The sequence below is a fragment of the Monodon monoceros genome, unplaced genomic scaffold, assembly GCF_005190385.1.
Source record: "Monodon monoceros isolate NGI ecotype Baffin Bay Population unplaced genomic scaffold, NGI_Narwhal_1 Super_Scaffold_3, whole genome shotgun sequence".
In the NCBI taxonomy this organism is placed as follows: domain Eukaryota; kingdom Metazoa; phylum Chordata; class Mammalia; order Artiodactyla; family Monodontidae; genus Monodon; species Monodon monoceros.
In genome coordinates, this window is record NW_021703780.1 from 98,686,735 (window position 1) to 98,701,383 (window position 14,649).

At 53.6% G+C, this 14,649-nt stretch overlaps 1 protein-coding gene across 8 annotated transcripts in view; it reads right to left on the minus strand.

Annotated features, from left to right (window-relative positions):
- FGD5 (FYVE, RhoGEF and PH domain containing 5) overlaps positions 1-14,649 on the minus strand; it is a 122,172-nt gene that overhangs the window by 50,821 nt on the left and 56,702 nt on the right. The gene's annotated exons all lie outside the window — the stretch shown is intronic.

Genomic DNA, 14,649 nt, shown 5'->3' on the forward strand with positions numbered 1-14,649 from the left:
CTGTGCAGGTGAGGCTGGACGGGGTGGCCGCCGCGGAGAAGAGGGCACTGACGGGACGCACGGCTCCTGGTTTCTGGTCTCCTGCCACCTTCCCATGCAACCCTGCAGAAGTCACTTTCCGAGGTCGGGCCTTAGCTTCCCAGGTGTGAGTAGAGTGACCTCTGAAGGCCGTTCTCTGCTGAACCTGTGTGTTATTAAACTTGAAATGCGATGATCTACTCCAGTGGCCAGAAACGCACTGCCTGTCGAGGGAGCAGCTGCACGGGGCTGTGGCTAAGAGCACGGACTCCGGAACCAGGCAGTCTGGGCTCAAATCCTGCTTCTCCCTTGTACTAAACAAGTCACTTAACCTTTCTGTACCTCAATTTCCTTACCTGTAAAATGGGCACAGCAGTATAATGGTATCTCACACACACGCATATTGTGAAGATTAAATGAGTGTGTATATATACAGATAGAGACCTCTCTGTATCTGTATCCATATCTGCATCTCACACTTGGAACAGTGTCTGGCACACAGTAAACACTACACAGCTAACCGCTATCATTATGCTTGTGCTTTCTGTACCCTGAGGAACAGAACCAGGTGCCCAGGGATGGAATAAGAACAAATAGTCTACAGGCTCAAGCAAGGAAAGGCCTCAACTGCAGAGTAGAGGCTGAGCCACTCCTCTGATAGCAGTTGAGGCAGAGGAAAGCAAATGGACCGTGGAATCAAGCACACCTAAGTACCAATCCTGGCTCCAGCATCGTGTAATTGTGGCACGGCTGGCAAACCATGACCTCTGAGCCTCAGCTTTTTCACCTGAAATACATGGAGAATGACCAACCCGGTCTCACACACCGCTGTTTGGGATGATGCACTCTTAACTCGGGCTTTGCATTTGCTGTTCCCTCTGCCTGTGATGCTCTTGCCCAGATCTTCTTCTCATTCTTTGTTTTTGTTTTGTTTTTTTTTTTTGCGGTACGCGGGCCTCTCACTGCCGTGGCCTCTCCCGTTGCGGAGCACAGGCTCCGGACTCGCAGGCTCAGCGGCCACGGCTCACGGGCCCAGCCGCTCCGCGGCATGTGGGATCTTCCCGGACCAGGGCACGAACCCACGTCCCCTGCATCCGCAGGCGGACTCTCAACCACTGCGCCAGCAGGGAAGCCCCTTCTTCTCATTCTTACTTTCTGACTTTTTCAGGTCTCTGCTCAAAAGTCACATCCTCAATGTGGCCATCCATGACCACCCGACCCAGAGAACTCCCAGAGTCAGTCTTACTCCGGGGTTCTCAGCCTTGGCACCACTGACATTTTGGGCCACACGGCTTTCGCTGCAAGGGCTGTCCCACGTGCTGCACGACTGTTAACAGCATCTATGGCCTCTACCTGCTGGATGACAGCTGTAGCCCCACTCCAAGTTGTGACAACTGAATGTGTCTCCAGACATTGCCAAATGTCCCCTGGGGGGCAAGAGCTCACCTCGAGTGAGAACCTCTGCTCGAACCCTGTTTCTTGCTGTACTTTTCTTTATAGCAGTCACACGACCTAATGTTACCCTTGTACACGGGAGATGTTCAAGAAACGTTTGAATAAACGGATGGAATTGAGATACAGTGCCCAGCACATAGTAGGTGTTCAATAAACAAGTTCCCTTCCCTAGCTGGTGTGTCCCTAATAGCTTCTTGGCTAAGAGCACAGTGTTTTGGAGATTTCAGTCTCTCCCAGGCCACCCAAATTCAGCAAAACTTGGGCCTACGGTCAGTCTTCCTCCTGCCTCTCACTGCCACCTCTATGGTGGGTGATGCTGTTACACCATCCACAGAGCAGGAAGGAAACTTGTGAGGCCTGCAGAGGCCTCCAGCCTCACCTGGCCTCTCGCCCTCCCATGGGTACCGCATCACGACTCCCGGTCTGCCTTGTGCATCCACAGGGCTAGCGTGGGGCTCTGTAGGCAAGAGCAGCTCACTTCCCAAGCAGGGGCTCCTGCAGAGTCCCACACGCAAAAAGACTTCGTAAACAAAACCCTCAAAATGGAAACGTATTCTGCCAGGACAGGCCTCAACAGTTAAGAAAACCCTGTGGTCAAGCTCCCGTAAAGAGAATTACTTTGTAGAGAAAGGACCGGGGTCAGGAGATTGGCCCTGTAAGATGAAGACAAGAATCAAGATGACGTCCAATCTTCCGGGGCCTGTGAGTCAACTCTCGTTTGTCATCCAGCTTGATGCTGAGACCTGTGCTCTGGGGTCGGAAGGCCTGGGTTCAAGTCCTGGGCTCCACCCCTTCCTACGCTTATGCCCTTGGACAAGTTACTTCTCTTCTGAGCTTCCTCTGTAAAACATGGATGATGATGATAATAATAATAATACCTACCTAATAATATACGAGCTAGCATTTATTGAACACTTAGTTTGTGCTAAGTATGGCTCTAGGATTTTCACATGTATTATCTCACTGAATCTTCCCAACAACCTAGGAGGTAGATGCTATTATTATGATCTCCATTTTACAGACGAGGAAACTGAGCAACAAGTAAGTTCTACCCTTTGCCCAGAGTCACTGCTAGTAAGTGGCAGAGCCAAGATTCAAAGCCAGGTCGTCAGCTCCAACCTTGAAGCACCTGGCAGCGTGCCTGGCACTCGGCAAGTGCTCAGTAAATCGTGTCTCTGCTCATTGGAGGAGGTGGGCTTTCAAGCTGGGAGACACCTACTGCTCTTCACCTTCACTGTGAAGGAGGCAGCAGGAGTCCAGCACTCCAGGGCGCCCAGGCTAGTCCTCCCGCCACAGCCCTTTCTGATTCCCAGCCCGCAGAGCAGCACCCACCACGGCACACAGCAACGGGAGCGGTGCCGGAAGCGAGGACGCCCGGATCCACACCCCAGCCAGGCCACGAGCACCTATCTGACCGAGTGCAAGCCCTCCTCCGACGCCTGTCTTCTCATCGGGAAGATGGGGTCAGTGTTCCCCCACTGCAAGGACCAGATGATGAGACGATGGATGCAGTGTCCCCGCCCCACCCCTCCGAACTTCTGGAGTTGTCCTCATTACCACTGTCACAATCTTGAAGCTGTCGGGAGGGACTTCTGTGCACGGGCCACTCCGCACGTCCCTCCCAGGCCCTCCAGCCAGACGGGCAGACTCTGGGCAGGATGCACAGGCCGTCCCGCTTTAGTGACTCTGCTGATGACGGGTGGGTCTTCGCCAGCCAGAGAAGAAGGCCTGGAGGGCCATGTGCCTGGGGCTCTCCTCAGAAGCTGCTCCTGGGCGTTGCCCAGCTGGGCCATTTAATATAGATGTTTGTTTAACCAGGAAATGAACTCCGCGGTTGACGGCAGTGTCCAGGGACAGACTTCTGGGAACAGGGTTCCTCCCTGGCGTGTGGGGGCTGGGCCCGTGCTATCGCGTTTCTCAGGCTGGCGCTGTGAGGGTTACATCAAGTAGCCGCCCTTCTGTCCGAGGTCCAAGCCCAAGCGGCTTATCTCCCCTGTTCCCCTGGGCCGCCCAGCCGCACTTCCTCCCCAGGCCCCAGGCAAACCTGCCGGCTCAGTGCTGGCTATTCTGGGAGCAGCGCAGGACGGGAGGAACAGTCTTCCCTTAGGGACCCCCCGGCTGAACAGACCCCAGAAAGAGTTGGGAGTCCTGGTCCTCTGCCTGGGACTCAGTTTCTCCAGCTATAAGACGGGGGTTCCTAGGCCCCTTCTAGAACAGTGGTTCCCCAAGTCTGCTCTGAGAAGCCCCAGGGTTCTGCCTCCCCTTCCCAACTACGTTATCTGTGTGAGCCTGGATTTTCACTAAACTTGACCAAAACAGCATTTTCAACAGACGGAACCCGAGAAGAATCCAGGCGTCCCCTATGAAGCCGGAAGTTAACACTGTTCGCAAAAATGTGAAACCTGGTCACTCTTGTCGCTAAATATTTTGCAAAACAACTATTTTTCATGATAAGTGCTATCTATGTTAACATATAATGGTCTATTGTTATTTTTAAATGAATTAAAAGATAGATGTTTTAAGTTTTTCTCAGTGTTACTTTCTCACGTGGTAATTATGGATAGATATAACTTATAGAAATAAAAACTCTTAGGGGTCTTCAATCATTTTTATGAGGTTAGAGGGGTCTCAGACCAAAAGGTTTTGAGAACCACTGTTTTAGATGCTGTCACCCTGATTATGTAGGATTGTGGACGGAAAAGCTCTTCATTCTCAGTGAAGATCCGAAGAGGAGGCATCACTGCCACTGTATTATAATAACAATCACCGTTACGGTTATTGTGAGAAGTAGGGTAATGAGCCCCAGGCTGTATGGCCTGGCCCTCAGCATGGCCCTATGTATTCCCAGGGGTCACACCATCTCTCCACAGCGTCCTGTCCTGCAGAAGAGGAAGAAACCACCTCCAAAGCTCCTGTTTTGTCACCTCTCTCCCTGCTTGCAGGCCTCCTGGGTTGATACCTGCTCTGCCTTTAAACAGCTGCCTCTTTCCTTTCACCCTCATCTCTGCCAGCTCCGGGCCAAGGCCCATGTCCTGACGTCTTGGTGCCTGGCTCAGTGCCCCCTCCCTAGTTCACACCTGTACCCCGGCCTGTGGTCACCTGGGAACTCCACCCTCCACGCCGTAACCCTCAGCCTCTCACCTCCTTGAGACTCCCTTCCCTCTCAGACGACTTTCACCTACTTCTATGTCTGCTCCACCCACCTGGGCCTTGTCCCCGCTCAGAACTGCCCTGCTCTGAGATGGTGGGGACGTAAGCTCCCGAGCTCCCCTCCACCCTCAGCTGAACTCCCCTCTTAGCTCACGAGAGCTGCAGCCTTGAACCTACTCCAATCCACACAAGGTTGTGGGAACTGCCTTCTGCTGTCACTTGCAGTCCCAAGTGGCTCCCCAGGACTTACAGAAAGAACTTGTCGTCCAGCTTGATGCTGAGACCTGCGCTCTGGGGTCAGAAGACCTGGGTTCAAGTCCTGGGCTTCAGCGCTTCCTAAACCTATGCCCTTGGACAAGTTACTTCTCTTCTCTGGGCCCCATCGGTAAAAGAGGGATAATAACAATACGTACTTAATAATATAACAGCTAGTGTTCCTTGACCACTTAGCATGTGCTAAATATGGCTCTGAGCTTTTTACATGAATTACCTCACTGAATCTTCCCAAAAAACTATGAGGAACTATTATTATTACCTCCATTTCACAGATGGGGAAACTGAGGCACAAATAAGTCCTACCCTGCACCTGTGACTCCACCTAAAGACCCTTTCCAGGCACCGTACCTGCATTCCTCGGGGCTTTTTGGCTCACACAGATGCCTGTGTCCAGAACTTCTCTGTGATCGAATAAGTGTCTCTAGGTTACACGCTTCACCCCAGTGAGGCAGAGCGCCAAGGCAGGCCCCCGATGCTCCACATCTGCCAGCCGCACATCCCGTGGGCGGGGCGGAGGGGCACATCCGCAAAGAGGGAAGGGGCTGCCGTCCAGGGCTGCTTCAAGCCCTGGGGAAATACCCCTAATGAGCCCTTGCTACTTTGAGGGTCCCAGCGAGGGGCCTTGCTGGGGTCTCCCGAGGCCACAGCTGGAGCAGGGAACGTGCTCAGGGAGCCACACTCACGGGATGGCAGGGACCCCAGGAGAACGCTTGTCTCCAAGGCCCCTCGGGGCACCACCTGCACGGACAGTGGCCACCTCCCCCTTGGAATGCAGACCAGGGCTCCCAGCACAGCCTTCAGCGGCCATTCGAAAATTCAGACAGGCGCTCAGGGAGAGACGGCTCATCTTTCATCCCAGCTGTTGCCTCTGTTCCCACAGGTGGCAGAGGAGGGATGAGGAGGGCAAAGGAGAGGCAACACCTGCAGGACAAGGGGGGAAGAAGGAGGGACCAAACACAGCCCCTCCTCCCCTCCTCCCCCAGGACCAAGTGGTAGGCTTCGCTTCCTGCTGACATCCAGCCTTATTCTAGTTCCTGAGCACAGGCTGGTGTGAGTCTGGGTTTGGCCCAGATACTCTAGAAAACTTTCAGTTGCAAAGAATCTTTGGTTCCGGATGCAGTTTGTAATAGAGGACAGCACGCTATCTTGGAACACCCCGCATGAGGCATCAGGAGACCTGGCGCCTACTCCTGACTCTGCCGCCAACGTGCCAAACAGCCACGAGCGAGCAGTGGCCTCTCCAGGAGCTGCAGTCTTCCCTCACGTGAGACGAAGGGATCTCGTGCATCACAGACTCCACACCCAATTCCCTCTGCCCCCGGCCCCTGGCAACCACCATGCTACTCTCTGCTTCTATGACTCTGACTGTCTTAGATCTCTCCTGTAAGTGGCATGAGGCAGTATTTGGCTTTCTGTGACTCCCTTGCTTCACTGAGCACCATGTCCTCCAGGTTTGTCCATGTTGTACCACGTGACAGGATTTCCTTCCTTTTAAAGGCTGAATAACATTCCATTGTATGTGGAGACCACACTTTGTTTATCCATCCATCCCTCGATGGACATTGAGAGGGTAGATTTCATGTTAAGTGTTCTTACCACAATAAAAAAATAAAATGAAGTGAACTCTAAATGCCTCTGTCAGCTCTCTCAGCTTAAAGGAGCCTGAGTGTGGTGGTAACTGTGACCGGGCCAGCTCTCACTGAACAGGCCAGCACACGGCTCGTACGAGACACAGCCTTCCTGTCCTCAGCATCTCACTTCAGTTCGGGAAAGGACCAGCCACAAGTCAAGAAGCCAGTCAGTGACTCGGCTGCATGCCTTCGTGCTGCCTGCTTTGGCCTCCCATGTACCCTCTCTCTCCTTTCTACTTAGCCGCATCCTACTCTCCTTCACAGAGCACTTATGCCTCACCTCCTCGTGGAAACCTCCCTGATTGTCCTGACTTTTAAGACTTGGGATAGTCACACTGCTCAGGGATTAGGTCACAAAGCTGAGGCCGCCATGGCTGCCCCATAATTGTTCCATCTCACGAGCAGCCTTTGTCTTGTAAAAATCTGTCAGACGTAACCCTCATAAAAGTGTATAAAATGTAAAGTTTAGAGATTATCACATAAGAAGCTTTCTCAGTCTCCAGCCTGACAGTAAGTCCCCACGGTCAGGCACCCCAGAGAGCTGGGGGCACTGTGGGTGCTCCATACAGACTGGACGGCTGACACACAGACCAGAGTTCAAACCTGAGTGAGCATATGAGCCACCGCGGGGGGATCTTGTAAACATGCAGTCCTGATTGGACAAATGTAGGGGGGCCTGGGGTGCTGCTGGTCCACATGTCCAACTCCCAGCAGCAGGGCTGTAGACCAGGCACAGAGAGCGACTATCACGAAGCTGGGAAGGAGAAAGTGAGGGCGAGTGTGACCCTGTGGCCCGAATTCTAAACGGGTCAAAGGGGCACGTTTGAGGGCTTCCCTGGTGGCGCAGTGGTTGAGAATCTGCCTGCCGGTGCAGGGGACACGGGTTTGAGCCCTGGTCCGGAAAGATTCCATATGCCGCGGAGCAACTAGGCCCGTGCGCCACAATTACTGAAGCCTGCGCGTCTGGAGCCTGTGCACTGCAACAAGAGAGGCCGCGATAGTGGGAGGCCCGCGCACCGTGATGAAGAGTGGCCCCCGCTTGCCGCAACTAGAGAAAGCCCTCGCACAGAAATGAAGACCCAACACAGCCAAAAATAAATTAATTAATTAATTTTTTTAAAAAGGGGGGGGCACATCTGAGACTTGGCGGAGAGGAAAACCAGCCACAGAATAAGCTCTCACGGGACCAGGGTATCCCAACGGCCCCCATCCCCAGCTTCTTGGCTCCTGACAGCCTCAAGCCCTCCAGGGCCCTGAAAAAGGGGTGTGAGACAGGCGGGTACCCAGGATGCCTCCCGGACCTCTGAGCTCCTGTTCTCTCCCTTCCCCTTTGGGTTCTGAGAGTCTGCACCCTCGTCCTCCTCCACTCAGCACTGCCTGAAAATGTCTCTGCGTTACTCTGCTGAACTGCTGTGCCCTCTGCATGGCTGCTGTGGGGCTGGTGACAGGCAGGCTTGGTTCCCCACTCCGTCCCTCGCTGTGCACTGTAAATTGTACAGGACCAAATGAGTGTTTTTGTTTATTAAACTGTTGTTCATCGAAGTTTGTTTTCCTTACTTAAACGCAGGAACTGAGTCTAATGCATTCACTTACTTATTCGTTTTTTGGAGGATATTTACTCAATACTATTTTATGTGCCAGGCAGCAGGGACGTAACTGTGAATAGGACAATCATGGTCTCTGCCTTCCTGGAGCTACTCTGAAAGGGGAAGGCAAAGAATATGCAAGTAAGCAGAAAAATAAAAAACACAATCACAGCTTGGGATAAGCATGAGGAAGGAAATGAGAGGAATGAGCAGGGTGAGCAGGGGAGGCCTCTTTGAGGAGGTGACATCTCATCTGAGACCTGCAGCCAGCAGTGCAAAGGGCAGGAAGAACATCTAGAGTGGAAGCAAGTGCAAGTGCAAAGGCCCTGGGGTGGGTTTACAGAACAGACTGACTCGTTCTGTAGCCTTCGAGGCTGAATTTCATTTGATCCATAATTAAAACATGGCAACAGAAGATGAAATGCCAGGGATTTAAAATCTTTCAAATCTGGTGCCAACCGCCAGAATAGCAAACTCAAGTGGAGAAGCAGGCGGGCGGGTTGTGGGGGGCATGGGAAAATGGCGAGTTCAGCTTGGGATCTGTTGAGTTTGAGGTGTCTGCAGGGCTTCCAAGAAGGGCCCCAAAAAGCAGTTCGTAGATGGAGTGCAGGGTCGCAGGGAGGGGTGGGGCAGAAGGTCGGCTCTGGGAACACACCTGAGAAGGGCTGGCCGCTGGCCCGGAAGGGGCTGCCTAAGCAGAGGACACAGGAGGACAGCGGGGCTGGAGGAACCCAGGCCCTGGGACGTCAACGCCTCACATGGAGGCGTGGGCAGAGAGGATGGTCAGGGGAGTAGGGAGAGAACAAGGAGAGAACAGAGCCAGAGAAGCCGAGGCAGCTCCCCGGGAAGGGAGACCACCAGAGCGGGGGCTTGGGATCTGAGGTGGACAGTGTGCAGGGCAAATGACTGCAGCAAGGGGGGCAGGACAGCAGGGAGGAACATGTCTGTGGGCGGAGCCAAGTCCTGCAGAACCCGTCCAGCCCACCCCCTTCTCTGCTGCCCCAACGCTGACCTCGGCTGTATAGGCTCATTCCCACCTCCCGCCCTGCCTCTGCGCTGCTGCTCCTGGCCCGGAATGCTCTGTCCCTAGACCTTCCCGTTTCCTCCTCCCTCACAACGTTCAGCTCCCTGCTCGAAGGGTGCCTCCTTATCACAAAGGCCTTCTCTGGGAAACTGGAACCCGCCTGCATCTCTGGAGGGAAAGTCAAATGGGGCAGCTGTAAAATAGTATGGCAGTTCCCCCCCAAATTAAAAATAGACTGACTATGTGATCTAGCAATTCTACTACTGGGTACATAGACAAAAGAATTGAAAGCAATGTCTTAAAGAGATATCTGTACACCCATGTTCACAGCAGCCTGATTCATAACAGTGGAAAAGTGGAGGCAACCCAAGCATCCATCGATGGATGAACTGACAAACAACACGTGATACGTACACATAATGGAATATTATTCAGCTTTAAAAAGGAAGGAAATCCTGACACCTGGAACAACATGGATGAACCTTGAGGACGTGCTGCTAAGTGAAATAAGCCAGACACAAAAAGACAAATACTGTACGATTCCACGCATGACAGTAGTCAAAATCACAGAAGCAGAGAGCAGAGTGGTGGGTGCCAGGAGGACTGTGGTGGGGAGTTGCTGTCTAAGGGACACTGGAGCTTCAGTTTGGGAAGATGAAAAAGTTCTGGAGATGGGTGGTGAGGATGGTTGCACAATAAGGTGAACGTTTTGTTTTTCTTTTTTTTAATGTAAGTTTACTGTTCTCTCTCTTCCTCATTTTTTTCTATTTATTTATTTATTTGGATCTGTTGGGTCTTCGTTGCTGCGCACGGGCTTTCTCTAGTTGCGGCGAGCAGGGGCTACTCTCCTTTGTAGCGCGCGGGCTTCTCATTGCGGTGGCTTCTCTTGTTGTGGAGCACGGGCTCTAGGCGCAAGGGCTTCAGCAGTTGTGGCACGCAGGCTCAGTAGTTGTGGGACATGGGCTTAGTTGCTCCATGGCATGTGAGATCTTCCCGGACCAGGGATCGAACCCACATCCCCTGCATTGGCAGGCAGATTCTTAGCCACTGCACTACCAGGGAAGTCCCAATGTGAATGTTCTTAAGGCCACTGAATGTTCTTAAGGTCACATACTTAAAAATGGTCAAGATGGGGCTTCCCTGGTGGCGCAGTGGTTGAGAGTCCGCCTGCCAATGCAGGGGACACAGGTTCATTCCCCGGTCCGGGAAGATCCCACATGCCGCGGAGCGGCTGGGCCCATGAGCCATGGCTGCTGAGCCTGCGTGTCTGGAGCCTGGCTCCGCAATGGAAGAGGCCACAACAGTGAGAGGGCTCCGTATCGCCAAAAAAAAAAAAAAAAAAAGGTCAAGATGGAAGATTTTATGTTATGTGTATTTTCACAAAATTTTTAAAAATGGAAAAAAAAAAACCCCAGCCTTCTCCAGCCTCCCTGTCTAAGTTTCCTCCCTCTCCTCACCCCCAGTGCTCTGTCCTCCGCCACCTTGGTCTGCTTTGTTTGTTCGTTGTTTATAGCACTTTCACCACCTAAACCCACCTTGGGAGTTTTCTGGATGATTGTTCATCCCCTTCTAGAATGTAGACTCTAGTAGAGTCTTTTGACTTGTGGCTGCTGTATCTTCAGCCCTTAGAAGGGTGCCTGGCACATAGTAGGTGCTCAGTAAGTACTCAGTAAATAAATAAAATTCTGTTGAAGAAGAGGAGGGACGGGTGAAACTGGGTGAGGACACAGAGAGAAGAGGTGCAGATGGCGGGGAGTTCACATCGACAGGAGAGTGTTTTCTGGGAAGGAGAACAGGCTGCAGGAGAGGAAGCTGCAGCAGGTTTGGAATGGCCTCCCCGGGGCCCGGAGGAGCGCGTGTCTGCAGTGGAGCCAACGCGCAGCTGGAACGGGGGTTCAGGGTCTCCAGCACGGAGAAGGCATAGTGTGACATTTAACACAGGCTGGAGACTCGCCCAGTGGAAATGACCAGGGTTCAAGTGGATCCTTGTTTTTGGTTTGGTTTGGTTTTTGGCTGTGCCACGCAGCTGGTGGAATCTCAGTTCCCTGACCAGGGACTGAACTTTCACCCTCGGCAGTGAAAGCACAGAGTCCTAACCAGTGGACCGCCAGGGAATTCCCCACGCAGATCCTTTAACCCAGGCAGATGGTCAGGCAAGGCCACAGGTGCAAGGCTAGGGTCATGAGGTCAGCAAGGAGGCCTGGGCCAGGCCGCCAGGACCTTGGGTGCAGCCAGGGAGGGGATGTCCTGAGTGGGCGGGGACCAGGGAGGGCGTGAAGGCAGGATGGGTCTGCTCCAGGGGACAGGGCTGGGCTCAGGGGTGGACCCGGCCAGGAAACAACGTCCATGGTGACAGCGGGAGCCCGGCCAGGGAGGAGGTAGCCGGGAGGGGCTGCCAACTCCTGGGCTGGTCTCAGGGGAGCTGGTATCTCGCCTGAAAAGTCGCCATCAGCCTGAAAACCGGGCGCATTGTCAGGGAGGGGCAACTCGCCAGCCCGCCTTTGAATGTCTCCTTTCATTGCTAGATCTATTTTTAGGTCCCTCTTGATTCTCCTTTTTTGCCCCCTCTTTCCTTCAACCCACACCCTTTGTACGTCTGCAAGTGGGAGAGAGAGCGGTCAGACAGGTGGGTGGACCAGCTGGGCCCAGCATCCTGTCCTGCTCCAAAATCCTCTCCCCTCCTGACTCGGTCACCCCAAAACATCTGGGAAGGGTGGGGCTCAGCACTTTTTATTTATTGTTACATAAACCATATCACACTGTAAGAAGGGTGGGGCTCACCACTACACCCCCAAACACGCCTCCCAAGGCCCCGGGGAGGCAATTCTATGATCACGCACACTTGGTCCAGGTCTGCCCCTTTGAGACGGTTCGAGATGGTAATCTGGGTCCCACTTCCCCCAGGACAAGACGGAGGCGAGGTCTGCCTTTTGAGAAACAGCATTTTCACAGAGAATGGAAGGCAAAAGAATAAGAAGCAAATGCCCCTCCTCCCCACCCCTGCCCCACCAAACCGTCTGCAGCAGAAAGGAGCCAGGAAAGATTGCTCAGTCCGGAAAGCTCCCAGCGATCTGGGAGCCTTTCCACCCTGAGGGCTGCCAGGGAGTGTCTGTAACAGACTGGGGGCAGGGGATTTAGCAGCAGGTATGAAGACTGATTGAAACTGCAAGTGCTCTCGGATCCCCTCGGCAAAAACGTGTGTGTAAGGAGGGATATGAACAGGTGCCCTGCAGTGCTGTCCACTGAGCAGAAAAAAGAGACATTGTAAATGTCCCTCAGCAGGGGGAGGGCAAAGTAAATGACAGCACATCCAGACACTGGAATACTATAGGGCAGGAAAATATTAAGTTAGAGCTCCCTGTACGGATGTGGGAAGATCTCTAAGATACTACCAGCCGAGTTACCCCTCCACCCCCGTTTCTTATAGTTTGATGTGGTTTACGGAAAAAAAAAAAATCACAACTCCACAAACAATACCATCCATTTCCCACGCATAATGATGATATACGTAGGTGAATACAGGGAAAAAGTTCTAGAAGGATACACACCAAACTGCATGCCGGTTACGTCCATAAGGGCACAAGGACCAGGAATGAGTGTCCCAGGGCACGTAACCCTCCCCCGTGATGACTTCATACATTATGAGGACCATCTAGCACAGCACGCCTCGGGCAAAGAGAACCTGATTACTAAAGGCCATTTTACCTCTGCTACATCATGAAGGCCTCATAAGGAGGAAGAGAGCACGGCGGGGGGTGGGGGGTGGCAGTCAGTCCGCTCGGCAGCTGAAGAGGCTGGGCTCCCGAGACTGCACTGACCTGCCGTGGGGAGTCTGGACCCACACTTCTCCCTCTGTGCTCTCAGGATGACAGGACCGTCCTTCTCAGGATGGGACGTGACCAGCCAGTGGTAACACAGCTGGAGGCGGAGATGCAGGTGGTCCCAGAGGAAGGTTTAACAGAGAAATCAGTGACCAGTCGGAAATCATCACGAGGTACAGAAAGGTGTACATGGGCCCCACTGCCCTCTCAGCTCTTCAACTCTTCTGGGCCTGGGATCCAGCCCCAGCTCCCAGCTTCAGAGAAGGGACCAAATCCCCGATGACAGCTATGTCTTTCTGCTCCCAGGCTCCATGACCCCAGGGATGCCCAGAGAAGCCAAAATCATCTCTAAATGGGCACCACTCACTCAAAGCTTGCCTCCCTTGTCACCCTCTCCCCACTCCAGGAGCCAATAGCTTCTTCTTGGGTGAGGGGAAGAAGTGGAGAGATAAGAGGAGGCTACCAGGACTGCAGCGGAAAAACAAACAAGACTGGGTTTGGAGTCAGACCCGTTTTCAAGTCCAACCCCTTCAACCACTAGCAGTGTGGCCTTGGGCAAGTTACTTAACCTCTCTGAACCTCTGTGTCCTCGACTGCAAAACAAGACAACGGTACCGGCTTCAGAGTGTTTGTAAGGAGTGAAAGAGCAGATGAGGAAGCTGGGAGTGCCCAGCAGACGGCTCGCCATCTAGAGAGGGAAGGGGAAGTGGGTGCAGACGAGCCGGTGGGAAAGCCCCCTTCACCGCTCCCACAGCACTGGGTACATGGGCAGACAGGAGAGTGAATTTTTAAAAGAAATCGAGTGTACGAAACGAAATCAAAGACACGCCCATTTATAAAATGCTTGGTAGGGGCCAGGCACCTGTACCAAGTGCTCCCACAGGAAGAGTCTGTAATCAGAGGGGCCCGCCTCACCTAAGCTGGGAGGGGAAGATGCCCAGAGTGGGAGACAGCCAGGAACAGGGGCCCAAGGGCACTTCCTCTACTGCCCCGGCCCCTCCCTGGCAGATGGCAGACGGGAGCGGGCCCGCGAGATGGGGGAGGGGGAGAATGTCAGGCTGGCCTCAACCTTCCGTGCAGCTGGGGTGTCCCCCTGGTCTGAATTCCTGGCCCCCAGCACCTTGTGTTGTCTCCTGGGTGACACTAGTAACAGCCATGTGGCACTGGGCAAGTTCTTCCGCTCGGACAGTTTCTGCAAACGGGAAACACGGAAGACAGCCCATGCCTCCTGGAAGGGGTAGGGAAGGACGAGATCGGCCGAGCAGAGGTAACCACGTCACACCCAATGCCCGACACCCAGTGCGAAGGTCCGGGCCTCCACTGTGACTTGGGCCCCAACTCACCATCTGCCTCCAGAGAAGTAACAGCCCTTCTCTGAGCCCCGCCCCCTCAGCATCACTGCAGGGAACGGGGGCACCAGCTCTCATTCTGAAGTTTTCACTTCACGAAACTTGCTCATAACCCTTTTAACTCATCTTACCCTCACAATTCCCACGTCACAGATGAGGTAACTGAGGCTGCCCAGGGGACCAAGGTCATTGGAATCCAGCCCTGTTTGGATTCAAATCAGGAGGCTCTATTCCGCTTCATCCCCAGGCTTCCTGGGACCCAGGAGGATGTCAGCAGTCACCCCCGCAGCATCAGCGCCCCCGTGTCTGCCACGTGCCTTCAGGCCGCAGCCCCAGCCG